The 16,205-nt window shown below is 37.6% G+C and overlaps 1 long non-coding RNA gene across 1 annotated transcript; it reads right to left on the minus strand.

Annotated features, from left to right (window-relative positions):
* Positions 1 to 127: 127 nt before the first annotated feature.
* On the minus strand, positions 128 to 16,003 carry LOC141543034 (uncharacterized). The gene is made up of 3 exons (XR_012482305.1): positions 15,928 to 16,003; positions 3,077 to 3,249; positions 128 to 197 (listed from the first exon to the last, which is right to left on the minus strand). It is a non-coding gene; the product is annotated as an uncharacterized LOC141543034 (long non-coding RNA).
* Positions 16,004 to 16,205: the final 202 nt, after the last annotated feature.

A 16,205-nucleotide genomic window follows, 5' to 3' on the forward strand; every position in this document is an offset into this window, starting at 1 on the left:
AGCATGACCAGATAACAGATTTAGAATTTAAAAGGATCTCAAAGCTCTGCAAGTCCAATGCTTCCATTACACTGATAGGATAATTAAGACCCAGTAAAGAAAAGTTATTTATTTGCCCAAGGTCATACTTACAGCAAACTTTAGAGGTAGAATTTGAACTCAATTTCCAGCCATCTTTCTACCATTCTATGCTGCTTCTATAACACAAAGTAGAAAAATTTCTACTTAGATAGACAGGTAGGTAGACAAGTATATTATACACACAGAGAAGGAGAGAGTTTCCAAGCATATTCTTGCAGATAGTATAAAATGTAAATTCAACAAAACAATTCATTTTCATCAAAAGTTCTCATTCTTCCACCCCCACTCGTCCAGTAATGGCTTCCTAAACCATCCTGAAGATAGATTATTCAATTGGAAAGGGTTAGGATTGAATCCAAGACCAACCTCACCAAAGTCTCCACTTCAATCAACTAAGAAACATTTTTATTAATCCCAAAGACTATTAACTAAACACTGTAAATAGAACACACACACATACACACATAAATGGGACCTCCCTCTGCCCCCAAGGAACCTATATTCTACTTTCTTCAGAAAAGGACTCAGAAAAGATTAATACCCAAGCACACACTAAATTGAATGGAGAGGGAGAACAAATGTTTAGTAAGCATCTACTCTGTGCCAGGCTCTGGGCTAAGTGCTTTACAAATATTAATTTATTTGGTCTTTATAGTAACCTTGGGCAGTGAGTAGGTGCTATCTGTTATGATCACTGTTTTACAGATGAAGAAACTGGTTAAATTACTTGTCCCTGGTTATACAAATAGTATTTATGATCAAATTTGAACTCAGTTCTTCCTGACTCCACTGGAGCCCAGTGCTCCTCCATCTGCTATATCACTTCGCTGGGATTACCTTTGCTCTGGCTGGTATGATGATGAGCAAGGTAAAGGCAGCATTTGGGTATGGTAGAATTGAAAAATCTGGTCCCAGGCTCCGCCACTTGCTACCTCCGTCTCCCTTCTTCCAAACTCTTCTTTCCAATTTAGTCTTCATACAACTGCCAGAATAATCTTCTTAAGCATAGACAAGTCTGACTATGTCATTCCATGGCTCCAAGACCTTCAGTAGCTCCCACTTACCACTGGGATCAAATGAAGATGAACTCCTCTGCTTAAATTTTCAATTCCTTTGTAGTTTGACCAGCTCTCATTCAGTCCTCAGCTCTGTCCTTTAGAATCTTTAGATTCCTTCAAATTAGCTCAAGTACTACCTCAGAAGCCTGTCCCAATTCTCTTTTCTCCCACTTTCTTAGTAATTTTTTTTTTAGTTATCCTTTATTGACTTTTTTATGTGTATATGTTATATCCCATTAAAAAGCGATTTCTTTGAGGGCAGAAATCATTTCCAGTTTAGTCTTAGTCTCCCTGAAACCTAACTGAGCTGTGCATCTCGTGGATATTTGTTTAATTAAATTGATAGTCTCTTTGAATTTCCATTTAACACCAGCATTAACTACTTTGCAAAGTTGATGTGAGGCTCATATAAGATACTATATCAGATACAAAAGTGGCCACAGCTACATAAACAGCAGTTTCGTACATGGTGAGCACCAGAGGTGGATGAGACCTTGTACACAAATAAAACACCTTCAAAAATATAAAAAGTAGGGGAGGAAGCTCAAACACTGATTCTCAAAAGGAAAATGGTCCTTTCCTTACTCCTTCCTTACTAGTCAAATTGGAATTGTAGACCTTTAGATGAGCTCAAAATTGCTTGGACTCTTTCCCAGCTTCTTGAATTCTCTCCCAGTCTGAGATGATGTTTCCCTGTTTTATCATTTCAGATCCCATGCTGCTCATCATCCATTATTATTCTCAATCTCTTGACTCTGGCCCTTGCTTACTGGTTCTCTCATATCAGCTGCTCTGAGAGCAGCCCCTGACTCTTTCTTCTGATCTCTGACTAGGTTAGACATTTTTGCAGCAGATCAACCTGCCCAAATCACACTAGTCTTTTTGGCTTCATAACCTATGTATACAAGGCTTTCCGCTACAGCCCCTGATCTCCGCCAGCTATTCCCGCCACGCCCAGGAGGGACCCAAGAAGGTTGAATAAAAAGCAACGTATGTGTGGGCAATTATCAATAATCTCCCTGTGATGCTGACTGTGAGTCATGGCAAATCATAGAAGACAGAGAATTAAAGGGTCATTCAAGGGACAAATAGCAAAGTCTGGCCAAGCCTGAGTCAGGCTGACCAGGGACAGGGGTTTCAGGTTCATGACTGGGAGAAATGAGATAGTCAAAGACCATGCAGCATTTCACAAAAAGGAGTTTACTTAACAATGGCATGGAAAGGACATTCAGCAAGGATACAGCCTTGATTCAGTTGGGTTCAGCCTCCTTGTCTCCTTTTGCCATAGTGACACATTTAGTCAAAACTGCATCAAGCCTAAGGATTTCTAATTAACTGAACTAAAGTCACATCAATGTTTCAAGCTTTATTCTGTTAGACAAATTAAGTCTCTTTTAGGGGAAAACTAAGCCAGTCCATATGGCAGGAGGCTCGGTATATGTTGATCACATACATGTTGAGCATGAGTAGAATGCAATACTTCCCCAGCCAAGTATTGTTCAGGAGAAGCAAAACAAAAGATTATTATCATCCCATATTGGATTACTTGCTGTCTAGGGACAGGGAATGGGAGAAAGAAAGGGAGAAAAATTTGGAACACAAGGTTTTGCAAAGGTGAATGCTGAAAACTATCTTTGCATGTATTTTGTATTTTGAAAATAAAAAAAACTATTCTAAAAAAAAAAAAAAAAAAAAAGATCATTATCATAAGGGCCAGAAAAGAAGAACCAATTATGAACTAAAAATGACCAATCACCAATGGAGACTCTTTAGGATCTCTTGATACTAGGAAATATCAAAAAAATCTTGAGGAAGGCCCCCAAGATATTCAGTGGGTCTCTGGTGCAGGATTTACAGGAGAAAAGGACAAGAGTTAAGCAGGATGAGAGGGAGTATATGGGTCATGATCTTCTCTATTAAGGGGAATATCAACTTACATCAAGAAAAGCACAAATCCATCAAAGACTTGTCATCATCATCATCATCATCATCTTGATCTAGTGGAAGGACCACTAGACTTGAAGTCCCAAGATTTCCCTCAGAGACCAGTTCTGCAACTTGCTGTGTGACTGGAGGAATCATTTCATCTTTCTTTCTGTGCTTCAGTTTCCTTACCAATGAAAGGGGGAGGAAATGAAAATAATAAGCATTTATTAAGCATCTACCATATACCAAGCATTGTGCTTTTCTCATTTGAGCCTCAAAATAATACTGAGATGTGGGTGCTACTATTATATTAACTTTTCATACAAAAAAAACAAAAACAAAATCAAAAAAAACTTGAGGCTGAGAGAGGTTAAATAATGAGTCTTTTTTGAGATCACATAGCTAGTAGCTGGTTCAAGCCAGAACTCAAGGCTCCCTGACTCTGTTCCCATTGCTCTCTCCATAGGGGCTTCTGTCAAAGAAGGAGAATATCCATATCACAGGATTATTTGATAAGCAAATGAAATACGATTTGTGAAAGTGCTTAGGAAGTAATAACTGATATCTATATAATTTTTTTCAAAGTTTGCAAAGTGTTTTATATTCTTATTTCATTTAAAACAGTCCTGAAAGGAGGTACAATGGGCATCCTCACCCTTGTGAGAAAATTAAGGCTCACAGAATGTAAATAAATGGCTTTCTCATGGTTACAACTATATAGGATCTGAATCTAAACCTTCCTGACTCAATACCAGCCAAATCATGACTATAATATATAACCTATATCAAATTGATTGCTTTCTTGGGGAGAGGGAAGAGAGGTAGGGAGAAAAAAATGCAAATCAAAAATCTTATAAAAGTAAATGTTAAAAACTAATAAAATTTTTTAAAGAAATACCAGCCAAATTTTAAAAGTTATTTTTCAAACTTTGTGTGTGGCCCTTCATTGTGACCCTTTTTATGTGTATTTTTTTAAACTATTCCCAGGCCTGCCCTGACAACAACCAGTCATTTATGTAGAAATAATCCTTTTTGTTTCCTCAAAAGAATATGAAAGAACTTTTCAGAGAATTACAGCATTTGTCCCATTCTGTAAATTAGCAAGTGGAACTTTAGAGGGCTTGAATAACTTGTCTAAATCACCCAGAAAATCATTAGTAAACATGGAAGCAGATTACAGGAGTCAACTTACTGGGCCTGGCTCCCATCAACAGCAAATATTTCTTTTTTGTCCAAATTATCTAGTAACTGCTTCACTTTGTCAAGTCAAACTGCATAGTCTCTTGGTTATGGATGGTGACCTGATGTTACTTCTATATCTGACTGGGCCCTTTGATATCTTAATTAGCTCTAACTTCTCTGGATTTCCAGCTCCCTGGCCAAGCTCCAGGTCTCCCTCTGTGTTCTGCAGCACCTAGCACATTTTCAGTCAATGTTAGATAATCAGGGAGGAAAAAAAAAATAGAAAAAAGCGAAATGTCCTGAGAAAAGGCTTCTCTAATCAACTCATGCAGAAAGTCCCCCAGGAAATCATAGTTTTAAAATGATGTGATTCCAGATCACCAGCACCAGCATCTCCACCCCCCCTTCTCTTTTTTCTTCTCTTTGCCTAAGTCTTGCATCCCATTTCTTTAATTAAGTTCCCAACACTTTCCATGGTGAAAGGATGGCCTTTGTATTAATTCAGTCTTGCAGAAAACAGTCTCAGGGTAAACAATGGTCCCAGCAAACTCCAGAGCTGTACCACCCACAACCCCCCCATTCACCTCAATGAAGTGTTAACTCCAGGCTTATGGGGGCTATTAAAATGCCAACTTTATTAAGCACACCAATCAGAGAAACAAACACTCACTGGAGTCAGGCATCTGGGTTATGTGTTTGTCTCTGTATGTAGGTATCTTGGTGGCCTTGACATACATCCTTTTTCTTTCCTTGGCAGAGAACTCATTCTTTCTGAATGTTAATGTGAGAAGCCAACCCTTTACCTGTGACCTGCTGATAGAGCTTCTATTAGGGCAGGCTAAGTGAACAAAGCAGCCAAGCAGCAGCCCAAACTGGTCAGCCCTAAGCCCAGGCAAATTTAATTCTAACTGTCTCTCACACTGGGGTCCATTTTTAGAACAGACAGGTACTGATATTTAAAGAAATAAGAGGTCCATGTATAGCCAGGAAAACTAAGATTTTTCAAAGAGTTTTTTAATTGTTTCCTTTTATTTCTAACTCTTTTTTAAAAATCAAAAGTGTTTATGTTAAATTTAAAAGTGTTCATGTTAAACTCAAGGCCCCAAGTCCTAAACTCCAGTTTTAAAAGCGCCAAGTTAACCTGAGGGAATTTAGACTAGCTTGTGTTCCATCCTTATCCACAGCTTCCTTTTAGAATATTTGAATTTGAATAGTAGGTTTGGGAAGCATCAAAGTATAGCTTGTGTCTAGGTCTGTGTAAATGTAGGTATGTACATGTACTCTGCAGCCTGAGTGCTTGCATGGAAGTGCATTCTTAGTACTAACATTTACAAAGGACTCCCTTCCATGCAAGCACTCACGCTAACCATATTATATCAACAGGACTGTCTTATTTCACCCTACAGAAAATGCTAAACACACAAAGGACTTACAAAAGTCCACAAACACTCAAGGATAACTCTCATTGAATCTTACTCCCCTCCCCTCCAGGGATTTATTCCATCCTCCATACTTCTTGTGGAGATTTCTTTGGAAAGGAAACTAATAAGGGAGGTGATTCTTTATCCTCGGAGGAGCCTCTCCTAACCTCCGGGGATTGTTATAGTCCTTCTTATTTGTAATACTAACCTGGGGAAATTTTACTCTTGGGAATTTCTAAAGAGACAACTTCATCTCCCATCAAAATGGACATAATCTATGGTCTAAGTGAAGAATGAGCTCTAGATTTCCTTCTTCCTTGTCATATTTTAGTCTCTTAAGGCTCTTCTAGCTACAAAATTATGGGTTCCCTAAGGCTGAGTCCAGGAATCGGCATTGATCAATTATTCCATATTGTCCAGGAAATTCTCCTCCTTTCTTTAGGAACCCGGATCCAAGAACTGTTGCCAATCCACCATTATCCCTGCTTGTATTCCTCCCTCGGTTTTGCCACTGCCTTCCAACGGCTGCCATTTCTAGGGACAAAGAGTTTCTGGGATGGGTTAGAGATTCACCAACTTCATCCTCAGTCTACTCCTTATGTGTCTGTTCTCCTGGCTCTACCTCTATTCCTCTGATTTTCCTGCTCTATCAGGCTTCTTGTTCTTGTTATTGTCGTTGCTGGGTTATTCAGTCATGTCCAGCTCTTCATGACCCCATGGATCATACAGCCCATGGAGTTTCTTGGCAAAGATATTGGAGTGCTTTGTCCTTTCCTTAAGGCAAACAAAGGTTAAGTGCCTTCTCCAGAATCATACAACTACTCTGAGACCAGATTTGAACTTATTCTTCCTGCCTCCAGACCCAGCTCTCTATCCACAATCACCTAGCTAGATCAAGCAATTCCTTTTTAAAAGCCTGAGGGTAAGAATGGCTCAGACATGAGTCATGACACAATCATCTTTCATGAAATCGAACTGGACGATAAGCCTGGGTCAAAAGTGAACCTTGGAATTCATGATGTCCTCAATCATCTCCAGACATCCTGTCAGCAGGGATAGCCACAGCTTTGATGAAGATAGAGCAGCTGGGTGCCCCAGTGGATGGAGCACCAGCTAGAGTCAGGAGACCTAATTTTAATTGGCTAGCTGTGTGATCCTGGGTAAGTCACTTAACCCAGTTCGCCCTAGTTTGTCTTAATTTGCCTTAGCTTCCTCATAAGCAAAACATAAAATATGAAGGAAATGACAAAGCTACATCTTTGCCATGAATGGATCACAAAGGGTTGGACATAGTTGAAAAATGACTAAACAATTCAAAAACAGATCAAATTAACTAGGCTTCTCTGGTCATACTCTTGATAGGTATGATCATCCCAAAATGTTAAGATTTAGAGCTAAATGGGACCCTCGGGATTACTAAGTAGTACCCTGGAAAGATGTCTAGCTTTACTGTCAAAAGAACTGGGTTCAGATCCTGCCTATACTAAGATCTTGGGCAAGTCACAACTCCTCTGGATCTCAGTTTCCTTATCTGTAAAATAAGGGAATTGGATAAGATGTTCTCTAAAGTTCTCTTCAGTTTCTAAATCTAAAATTCTTATCCAATCCTTTCATTTTACAGTTAAGAAACCTGGAACATAGATATTAAGAATGATACCAAAGGTCACATATGTTGTACAGAAAATAACAGGATATGGAATAGTGAGGAGTTCTGGCTGTTCCCAACAAACAGAGGCAACATTTACCTAAGTTGTCTAAGGAGAAGGGAGGGCAGTTATTAATTCTGGTCTTACTATTTCTGGTTACCTTTGGGCAGATCTTTATCAAGGGCATAAGACACTCTAATAGGAGTTATGTGTACCCCACTTGTGACCTAGGAAAGTCAGGAGTGCATGGCAGTTCATGGACTTTAACTGTGCTTGGTACCCACCCAGGATATGGGATTTGGTTCACTAAAAAGATGAGTCTAGGATGGAATGATCATTTAGTTTCATTCTGGGCTATACAAAGGTTCCAATAGTTAAAGCTGGAAGGAACCTTAGAGATCATCTGTTTGAATCCTCTCAGAAAGGTTAAGTTGTCTTATCCAAAGTCACCATTAGCACAGTTGGGTTTTTTAAGTCAAGAATTTAGATGACAAGGTCAGTGCTCTTGCTTTTATGCTATAGCTGCCTCTAATCATGTGAGGAAAAAAAAAAAAAAGATGAGAATCTACCCTTTCCCAACCTGAGTTCTATCATCCCCCAAGGAGTCATCCACCCATAGATTTCTGGGGGAAAGGGGATGTCTATAAACTTGGAGGGGAAAAAATTACATTTTTACTTACACTATCCTCTAACTGAAATCTAGCCTATTTCTTAATTATTTAAACACCATATAATATCCTGAGAGGTGGTCCATATGCTTCACCACACTTCCAAAGGGATGCATAATATATCTTTGAGATATATGTTATTATACCCATTTTATAGTAACAGAAACTTAAGTAAACAGAAATTAAAAGACTTGTCCAGGATCACATAGCTATTAAGTGGTTAAGACTGGATTTGAAGTTAGGTATTAATATCTGGAAAGCTATTGTTGGCTGTGTTTCATTAAATCAACCCCCAAGGTAGTGTCCAAATTATTTTTGCTTTTCTGAAATTTTGCTCTGTTTTCTATTGCATAAAATAAAGAAGCCATCTGCTATAACTTGGAGTGGTTTGTTCTACAAAGATTTTGTTGTAATGGTATTTTACCTGTAGAATGCAATTAAACAGCCAATATTCAGTCACCCATAAGAGCATAAAAGTCTACAAAACAAACAAGATGGCTCTATGTACAGTAAATCATATCTTTTATAATAAAATGACAGGTCCTATCAAGAATTACAGAATCTCTGACTTGGAAGGGACCTTGGGGACCAATTAGTCCAGCCCATATCTGTACAAGAAACTCCTTTGGGACCTATCAGACAAGTGCTCATCCAGGCTTTGCTTGAAGACCTCTATCTATTACTTCCCATGGCAACTCATTCCATATTTAGATGGCTCTAATTGTTAGGAATTTTTCCCTTAGATTAAGGCAAAATCTACTTCTCTGTCATTTCCACCTATTATTCATAGCTCTAGTCATAATAAGACTAATCCTATTCCCATATAACAGCTTTTCAAATACATGAATGTAAGTTTCTTGCCTAAATCACCAACCTCAAATGGAATGATCTCAGAACTATTCACCTTCCTATTTGCTCCTCTCTGAGTATTCTACAGCTTATCAATGTCCTTCCTAAAATGGGTATGCCAACAAATGAATACTGGACTCTAGATTTGGTCTAAAACAGTACAGCGGTACTATCACTTCCCTAATCCCAAATACTACACCTCTCAATGCAATTTAAAATCATATCAATTTGTTTTGGTTGCCATATTTCCACAATGATTTGCTGATTCATATTGATAATGGAGTTTTCCTAAAATCTTTTTCAGATGAATGATAATCTAGGCTGATTTTTTTCCCCATTCAGCCAAATTTAATTTATCTTATTTTTTAATTTTCTTTATTTTTCCAAATATATACAAAGATAGTTTTCAACATCCATCTTTGCAAAACCTTATGTTCCAGATTTTTCTCCTTCCTTCCTCCCCCCCTTCCCTAGAGAGCAAGCAATCCAATACAGGTTAAACATGTACAATTCTTTTAAACATATATTCATATTTCCATATTTGGCTACTATGATATATTTCCATATTTGTCATGCTACAGAAGAAAAATCGGCTGATTTTTTTTAACACGATCATCCTTAAAGTTTTATTTTTCATTTTATTAGTTTCCAATTAAAATTCTATCCTGTAAAAATCTTTTTGGATTTTTATTTTGCTATACAGTATGTTAGTTATCTCTCTAAGCTTTTATCACCTACAGATGTAATAAGTATGCTCTTATGCAAGTCATTGATTAAAATTTTACATATCATAGAGCCAAACACAAATACCTAGGATACACCTCTAGGGACGACCTTCTAAATTAGCATCAATCCAATAAATATTATTCTTCTGGTCTAGTCACTGAGCCAGTTTTAAGTCCACCTATATATACTATTGTATAGTCAGCATCTCGACTGATGATGGATCTACCTGCCTCAAATCTCTCCATTCCAATCCATTCTCCATTTAGCCACAAAAGTAATTTTCCTAAAACAGAGGTCTTATCTGTTTCAACAAACTCCAATGGCTTCCTACTGCCTTCAGAAACAAATACATTCAAAGCCCTCATTACCTTTCCAGTCTTACATCTTACTATGGGACACAAACTCTGATTCAGTGATTTTGACCTCTAAGCTGTTCTGAGAAAAAACACCCTATGGCTTGATTCCAGGAATTCTCTCTGGCTGTCTCTCACATCTGGAATGCCCTTCCCTAGCTTCCTTTAAATCCCAAATAAAATCCCACCATCTACATGAAGCTTTCCCCAACCCCTGTTAATTCCAGTGCCTTTCATTTATTCATTATTTTCTATTCATATACAAAGCTTGCTTTTGTACATAATTGTTTCTATGTTATTTCTACTATTAAATTATAAGGTCCTAGAAGGCAGGAATTCTCTTTTGCCTCTTATCCAACATAGTACCTGGCACATAACAGGTGCTTTAATAAATGTTTTTATTGATGGATTGGTTGATTCAAAGTGTTGATTATTTGCTTTCTTGAATTCTTTGTAAACTATGTCTAAAGTATTCCCTGGACTGATCAATTCTGTAACCCTGTTAATAAAAAAGAAAAAAAATTCACTCCAGTATAACCTATTCTTGATAAACATGGAATCTGGGGTTTTTTTGGCAATATTTCTTTCTTGAGTTGTTTGATAACTATCCTTTAAAATTCTAAAATGTGGATTAAAAATCTAAGTCAAGTTTATTGTCCAATAGTTTAGAGACTCTTCAGTTTTCTGAAATTAGGATATTTATTGTTTTCCAGTACAAAAATTTAGAGAAATTAAGTTACTTGACTAGGATCACACAGTCAATAAGTATTTAAGGCAGGATTTTAATTCGGGCCATTTTGATTCCTGGTCCAGTTTCAATCCACTGCATCATCTATCTGTTTCTTGGTAGTCATGGATACCCTGGGAACAGATTAGGTCACCAAAAAAAGAAGATGTATAGAGGGGAGAAAAGGGAGCTAAAGTTAGAGTCTAGGATGATACCCATATTTACAATATGGAAGATCAACAATGAAAAGAAAAGGAAGAGAAAAAGGAGGAGGAAAAGGAATAAGAGGATGAAGAGTAAAAACTAAAAAAAGCCCTCCGATTCAGCAGTGTAGCATAATGGAAAGATATCTGAGTCCTAGCACTTATGCTGACTAGCTGAAGAACTATGGACAAGTCACAACTTCTGAGCCTCAACTTCATCACTTTTAAAATGAGGATGATAACACGATAAAAGGGGTTCTTGACCTTTCTTTGCGTCAGGGATCTCCCTGGCAGTCTGCTGAAGCCTATGGAGCCCTTCTCAGAGTAAGGTTTAATTATATAAAATAAAATATAGAGAATCACAAAGGAAACCAAAGGTTATTGGAAATGAAAATGTAATTTTTTTCTCCATTCAAGTTTACAGAGGACCTGAAATCTTTCTATGGATCCATTTATAGGTTCCAGTCTAAGAAACCCTGGTTATCTTATGAGAAGCAAATGAGTTCATGTGAGGCATTTTGTAAACCTTACATTAAGAAAAAGAGAAAGGAACACAGAGAGATGGATGAATGAATAGGTGGGTGGATGAATGGATGAACAGGTGGATGGATGGATGGATGGATAGATGGATGTAGGTAAATGGCTGGCTGGATGAATGAATAGGTAGATGGATGGGTGAATGGATGGATGGATAAATAGATGGATGGATGAATGGATGGATGGATAAAGAATGGGTGGATGGATGGATAGATAGATAGATGAATAGACAGATAAATGTTAGATATTATAGCCCATGAAAATTTTAAGAGAGAAGAAAGGCAATAAAAACAAAAGATGAGAAATCATGGGAAAGTTGTGGACTATATCACTGACAAAAGTACCTAAATTGATAAGACCACATATCACTGAAGCATCAAAGCACTGTCCTAAAAAAATTTTTAGATTAGTTACTAGTCTTAAAATCAGGAAGATCTGCAATCAAATACTGTCTCTGACATTTCCTAGTTATGTGACCATGGGCAAGTGACATATATCTCTGTGTTTCAATTTCTTCATCTGTAGAATGGAAGTGATAATACCTGTAATAACTCTCTCACAATGTCTTTGTGAGGTTCAGATGACATACATAAATGCCTTTGCAAATTTTAGAATGTGATGTGTTAATTTTTGTTGTTATTATTCGTCACTGGGGGAGATACACAGAGACAAAGGAAACATCCCCCTGACCTCTTGGGGCTTACAATTCAGTCTTCCAACAAGAGAAAGAAAAAGAGATGAAGTAAATCAAAACACTTGCAGCTTCTTAGCTATTCTAATTTTTAAAAAGAAAAATTTGATGAAATGGGGGTGGGGTGAGAATTTATTGACCCAAAGAAGATTTTGTAATTAGTTCAATGAACTTAAGAAATTATCAGGCATTAATGGAAGACATTATACTAGACACTTGGGACAGAAATATGGCAACAAAACATTATCTTTGGATATCCATGTATTTCTGAACATACATAGATGTGAACCACTTAGAGATGAGCATCCCATTTGTTAATGATCACAGAGAACAGCAGGAACTAAGAATATCACAGGGTTACTAGTCCCAACTATAGGTGTGAGAGCAGGGAAGGTTATAAATACAAGCTAAAAGAAATTCTAAAATTGAAGTCACACAATTATTACACTTATACAGGAAAGTAAATCCATGGAGGCAAGAAAAATTATGTAATAAAACAAGAGCCTTCTGGGAGGAACCTGATATACCTCTGCATGGTTCCCATAACTACAAATCCAAGTATCATGATCCCTTGTCTTAGAAACAACTTTCTGCTCTCTCAGTGCTTTGCCATCTTTTTTCTTTCCCCTCCCTGCCAGGCCCCAGCGGGAGAACTGGGTGAGAAAATTTTGGTGCAGCAAGGACCTCCACCCCCCAACTCTATAGCCCCACACCCCCAGTTAATTTTCTTCGACCACCAAAGTAAAAGGGATAGACTCCTCCAAAGACTCAGCCTTTGGGACCCTGGTCTTTCTTCCTTTTTATTCTCCCCAGTAATTCTTCAATACCATATACTCAGACTTTTAAAGTGAGGAAAGTTTTACTACAGTGAGAAAATCTCTAGGTACAAGCCATAAGTGAAACTAAAAGTAATGAGACTGATTTTTTGAATGTTTGGTGGAAAGAGAAAAGTAGCTAGCTAGCAGCTGCAGGGAATAAAAGTTTGGGATTGAAATTAAAATGAGAGTGACAGCTATTTGGAACAAAGAATTAATTTCAGAATGTGTATAAGGGAAATATGTAACATGTTAACATCAGCTCATGGGAATGAAGTCATGTCAAAAGGAAGCATTTTCACCAAATACAAAGAAGACTATTTCCAATTCAGAAAAAAAAATTAAAAGAATTTATATATATAGAATATTAACTAACCAAAAAGGAAACAATTTTTTTAATGACATGGGTATAGACCCATGAATAGTGGAAAAGCTATTTGGAACAGAGAATTTTGTTTCAAATCCTGCTTCTTCGTGACCTTAAATCAGGTAACTTATCTGTGCCTCTGTTCTTCATCCGTAAAATGAGAAAAGGTTGAAGGAGATGACCTTTAACATCTCTTCCATCTCTAAATCAATGATGCTCTGATCTAATAGCCCAATAAAACCATTTACACACACACACACACACACACACACACACACACACACACACACACACACAAATTAATTCAAGATAGAATGTGCCTAAGTGCATAGGGGAAGTTCAGTGGGGACAGATGAGTGATTCAGAAAGAAACTATATCTAGCTTAAGGGATCAAGGATGGCTTAATAGAGAGGAAGTAACACCTGAATTGACTCTTGAAGGAAGAGCAAGATTTGAATAGGCAGAAAGTTATGAAACGAGTCTGTTCTAGGAATAGGGGGCAGCCTGTACATGGAAGATGGAAGACAGGAGAAAGAAATTAGGGACCACCTCGTTGCTCAGTCAGGCTGGAAGATGGGGAAGTATGAAAAAAAAAAAGACTGAAAAGGGAGCTTTGAGGCAGATCACAGACAATCTTGAACACTCAAGTAAGGGATTTATAAAGTGCTGTCTGGGGCACTAGGAGGTTGAATTACCCAAGATCTCATGAAAAATATTGCAAAAACCTGAACTCGGGTCTTTCTGACTTCAAAGTTGGTCATGTTGACTAAGCTATAATGACCCTTCTATAGAAATTCTGAAGAATTTGAGGGATGCATAAAAAAATATATTAATTCTGGTGATTATGTTTTTAAATTCCAGCCAGGAATGGTGGCCACAAGACTATGATTTCAGCTTCTAGAGAGTATAAGGCTGGTAGATCTCTTGAGCTCAGCAGTTCTGATTTGCAGTGGCCAATCCTGACCAGATTTTTATAGTAAGCTCAGAATTAATATGATGGAGAGGTGGAAGGGGTGCATCAGGTTGCCTAAGGAAGGATTCTATACTTGTTGGAAAGAGAGCGGTGCTTCCAGTGCTAGTTAGTAAGTTAGTAATGGGATCTGGACTGTGAGTAGCCCTGGTACTTCCAGGCTGAACAAGATGGGGAGCCTCAATCTCTTTTTTAAAAAAATTCAAAAATCAAAATACAAAGTTTAATGAAATTCACAATCACTAAATATCTACAACCATTCAAAAAATAGTACCACAGGCAAATCCAAATGCAGAAGATCCAGAATGTCTGAATCATTGAACTAATCAGGACATCATCCCTCAAGGACGACTCCATTGAAGGGGACTACATTAGCTTGAAATTAAAGAAATCTAAGTAAATATGTTTGTTGAAAAATGAGTCACATGACTTGATGGTGTCACATTTTAGCTATAGGGTTGGATAGGTAATGAGCTTCATGCAATTGAATCATGCATTATTAGGCCATCCACATAGGATCTCCATTTTCACCTTCTAGTCCCACTTTTTCTCCAGCTCCCAGCCTAAATAAAGCCATCTTTCTTAGCTCTTCTGCTCACTGGAAAAGAAAATGCCTTCTGTCTGGCCTCTCCCAGCTTCACACTCACGTTCAGGTTGGATTGCATTCCAAAGCACCCCCTGACATCCCAAGCAATAATACTTACTTGGTCCCTAAATCATAGAAATTCTTCTGAACTAGTTTCCTTCTTTCCCGGGTACACAGACTTCCATTCAGCTCCAAAGAGCAGCCCCCTGCCTCTTTCCTGCTCTGCAGTTTTCAAGTTTTCCCTAATGATCACTCCTCCAAGCCTTGATCAGCTCTTTCCCACCATTCAGAATGGTCTCTTTTCACCCAAACAGTTTCTTCTTTATTCTGCCTATCTCTGCTGTTTTTTCTCTAAACTAGGGGTTCTTAACCTGGGGCCCATGATCTTTTTTTTTTTAATATATATCTTGGTAGCTATATTTCAACATATGGTTTCCTTTGTATTCTTATGTATTTTGTCTTATTCCTTTAAAAATGTTATTCTGAGAAGAGGTCCATTGGTTTCATTAGATTCCTAGAGGAACCCATGGACCCCCCCCCCAAAGTGGTTAAGAGGTCAGTTGCAGACCCATATTTTTCAACAGCTTCTGAATGCCTTTATATTAATCTCATCTTCCCAATCAGCCAAGATTTGCCACATTTCCTTCTACTTAAGGTTGCCAAACTGACCAATTCTACGCTTTCTTTTCATTGTCTGTTCTTTACAAAAATGTGCTTTGTTTTTAAACTCCCCAATTTCTCAACTATTTCAGTTTCTCCATCATCACACATTTGGGGTTACTCTCAAACCCAAATAAATTTGGGACTGGGAAGATTCTCAGGTCCAAGGAGCCACAGAGCCGTCTATTAAACAACACAATTCGACAATCGGTTATTAAAGCCTATTGTATGGCTAATATGAAAACATATTTTTTTATGATTTCACATGTATAATCTATATCAAATTGTTTGCCTTCTCAAGGAAGGGGGAGGGGTGCAAAGCAGGCAAAAACTTTGGAACTCAAAAAATTTTTTAATTAATGTAACATTTTTTTCATGTATTTGGGAAATATTTAACAAAATAAATTTTTTTAAATATGGTATACAAAACTTGTGTTCAAAGGACCAAAATCATACATACCTTAAGATGAATTAGAAGCTCTATTGCCAAAAAGGGAGACAAAGTTTTCTGGAATGAATGCTTGATCTGAAGTCAGAAGACAGGTTCCCTTACTTGCTATCTGTACGACCATGAACAAGCTGTTTTGTTTGTCAGGGTCTCAGTTTACTTATCTGCAAAATAAAGGTAGACTAAATTATATCCAAGGTAAAAGAAAGAAGGAGAGTGAGGGTTGAACCCAAGCTTTCTGATTGCAAAGCCAGTGTTTTTTCCAAGATCATCTGAGGTTATACTGAATA

This window comes from Sminthopsis crassicaudata, chromosome 5, assembly GCF_048593235.1.
Source record: "Sminthopsis crassicaudata isolate SCR6 chromosome 5, ASM4859323v1, whole genome shotgun sequence".
In the NCBI taxonomy this organism is placed as follows: domain Eukaryota; kingdom Metazoa; phylum Chordata; class Mammalia; order Dasyuromorphia; family Dasyuridae; genus Sminthopsis; species Sminthopsis crassicaudata.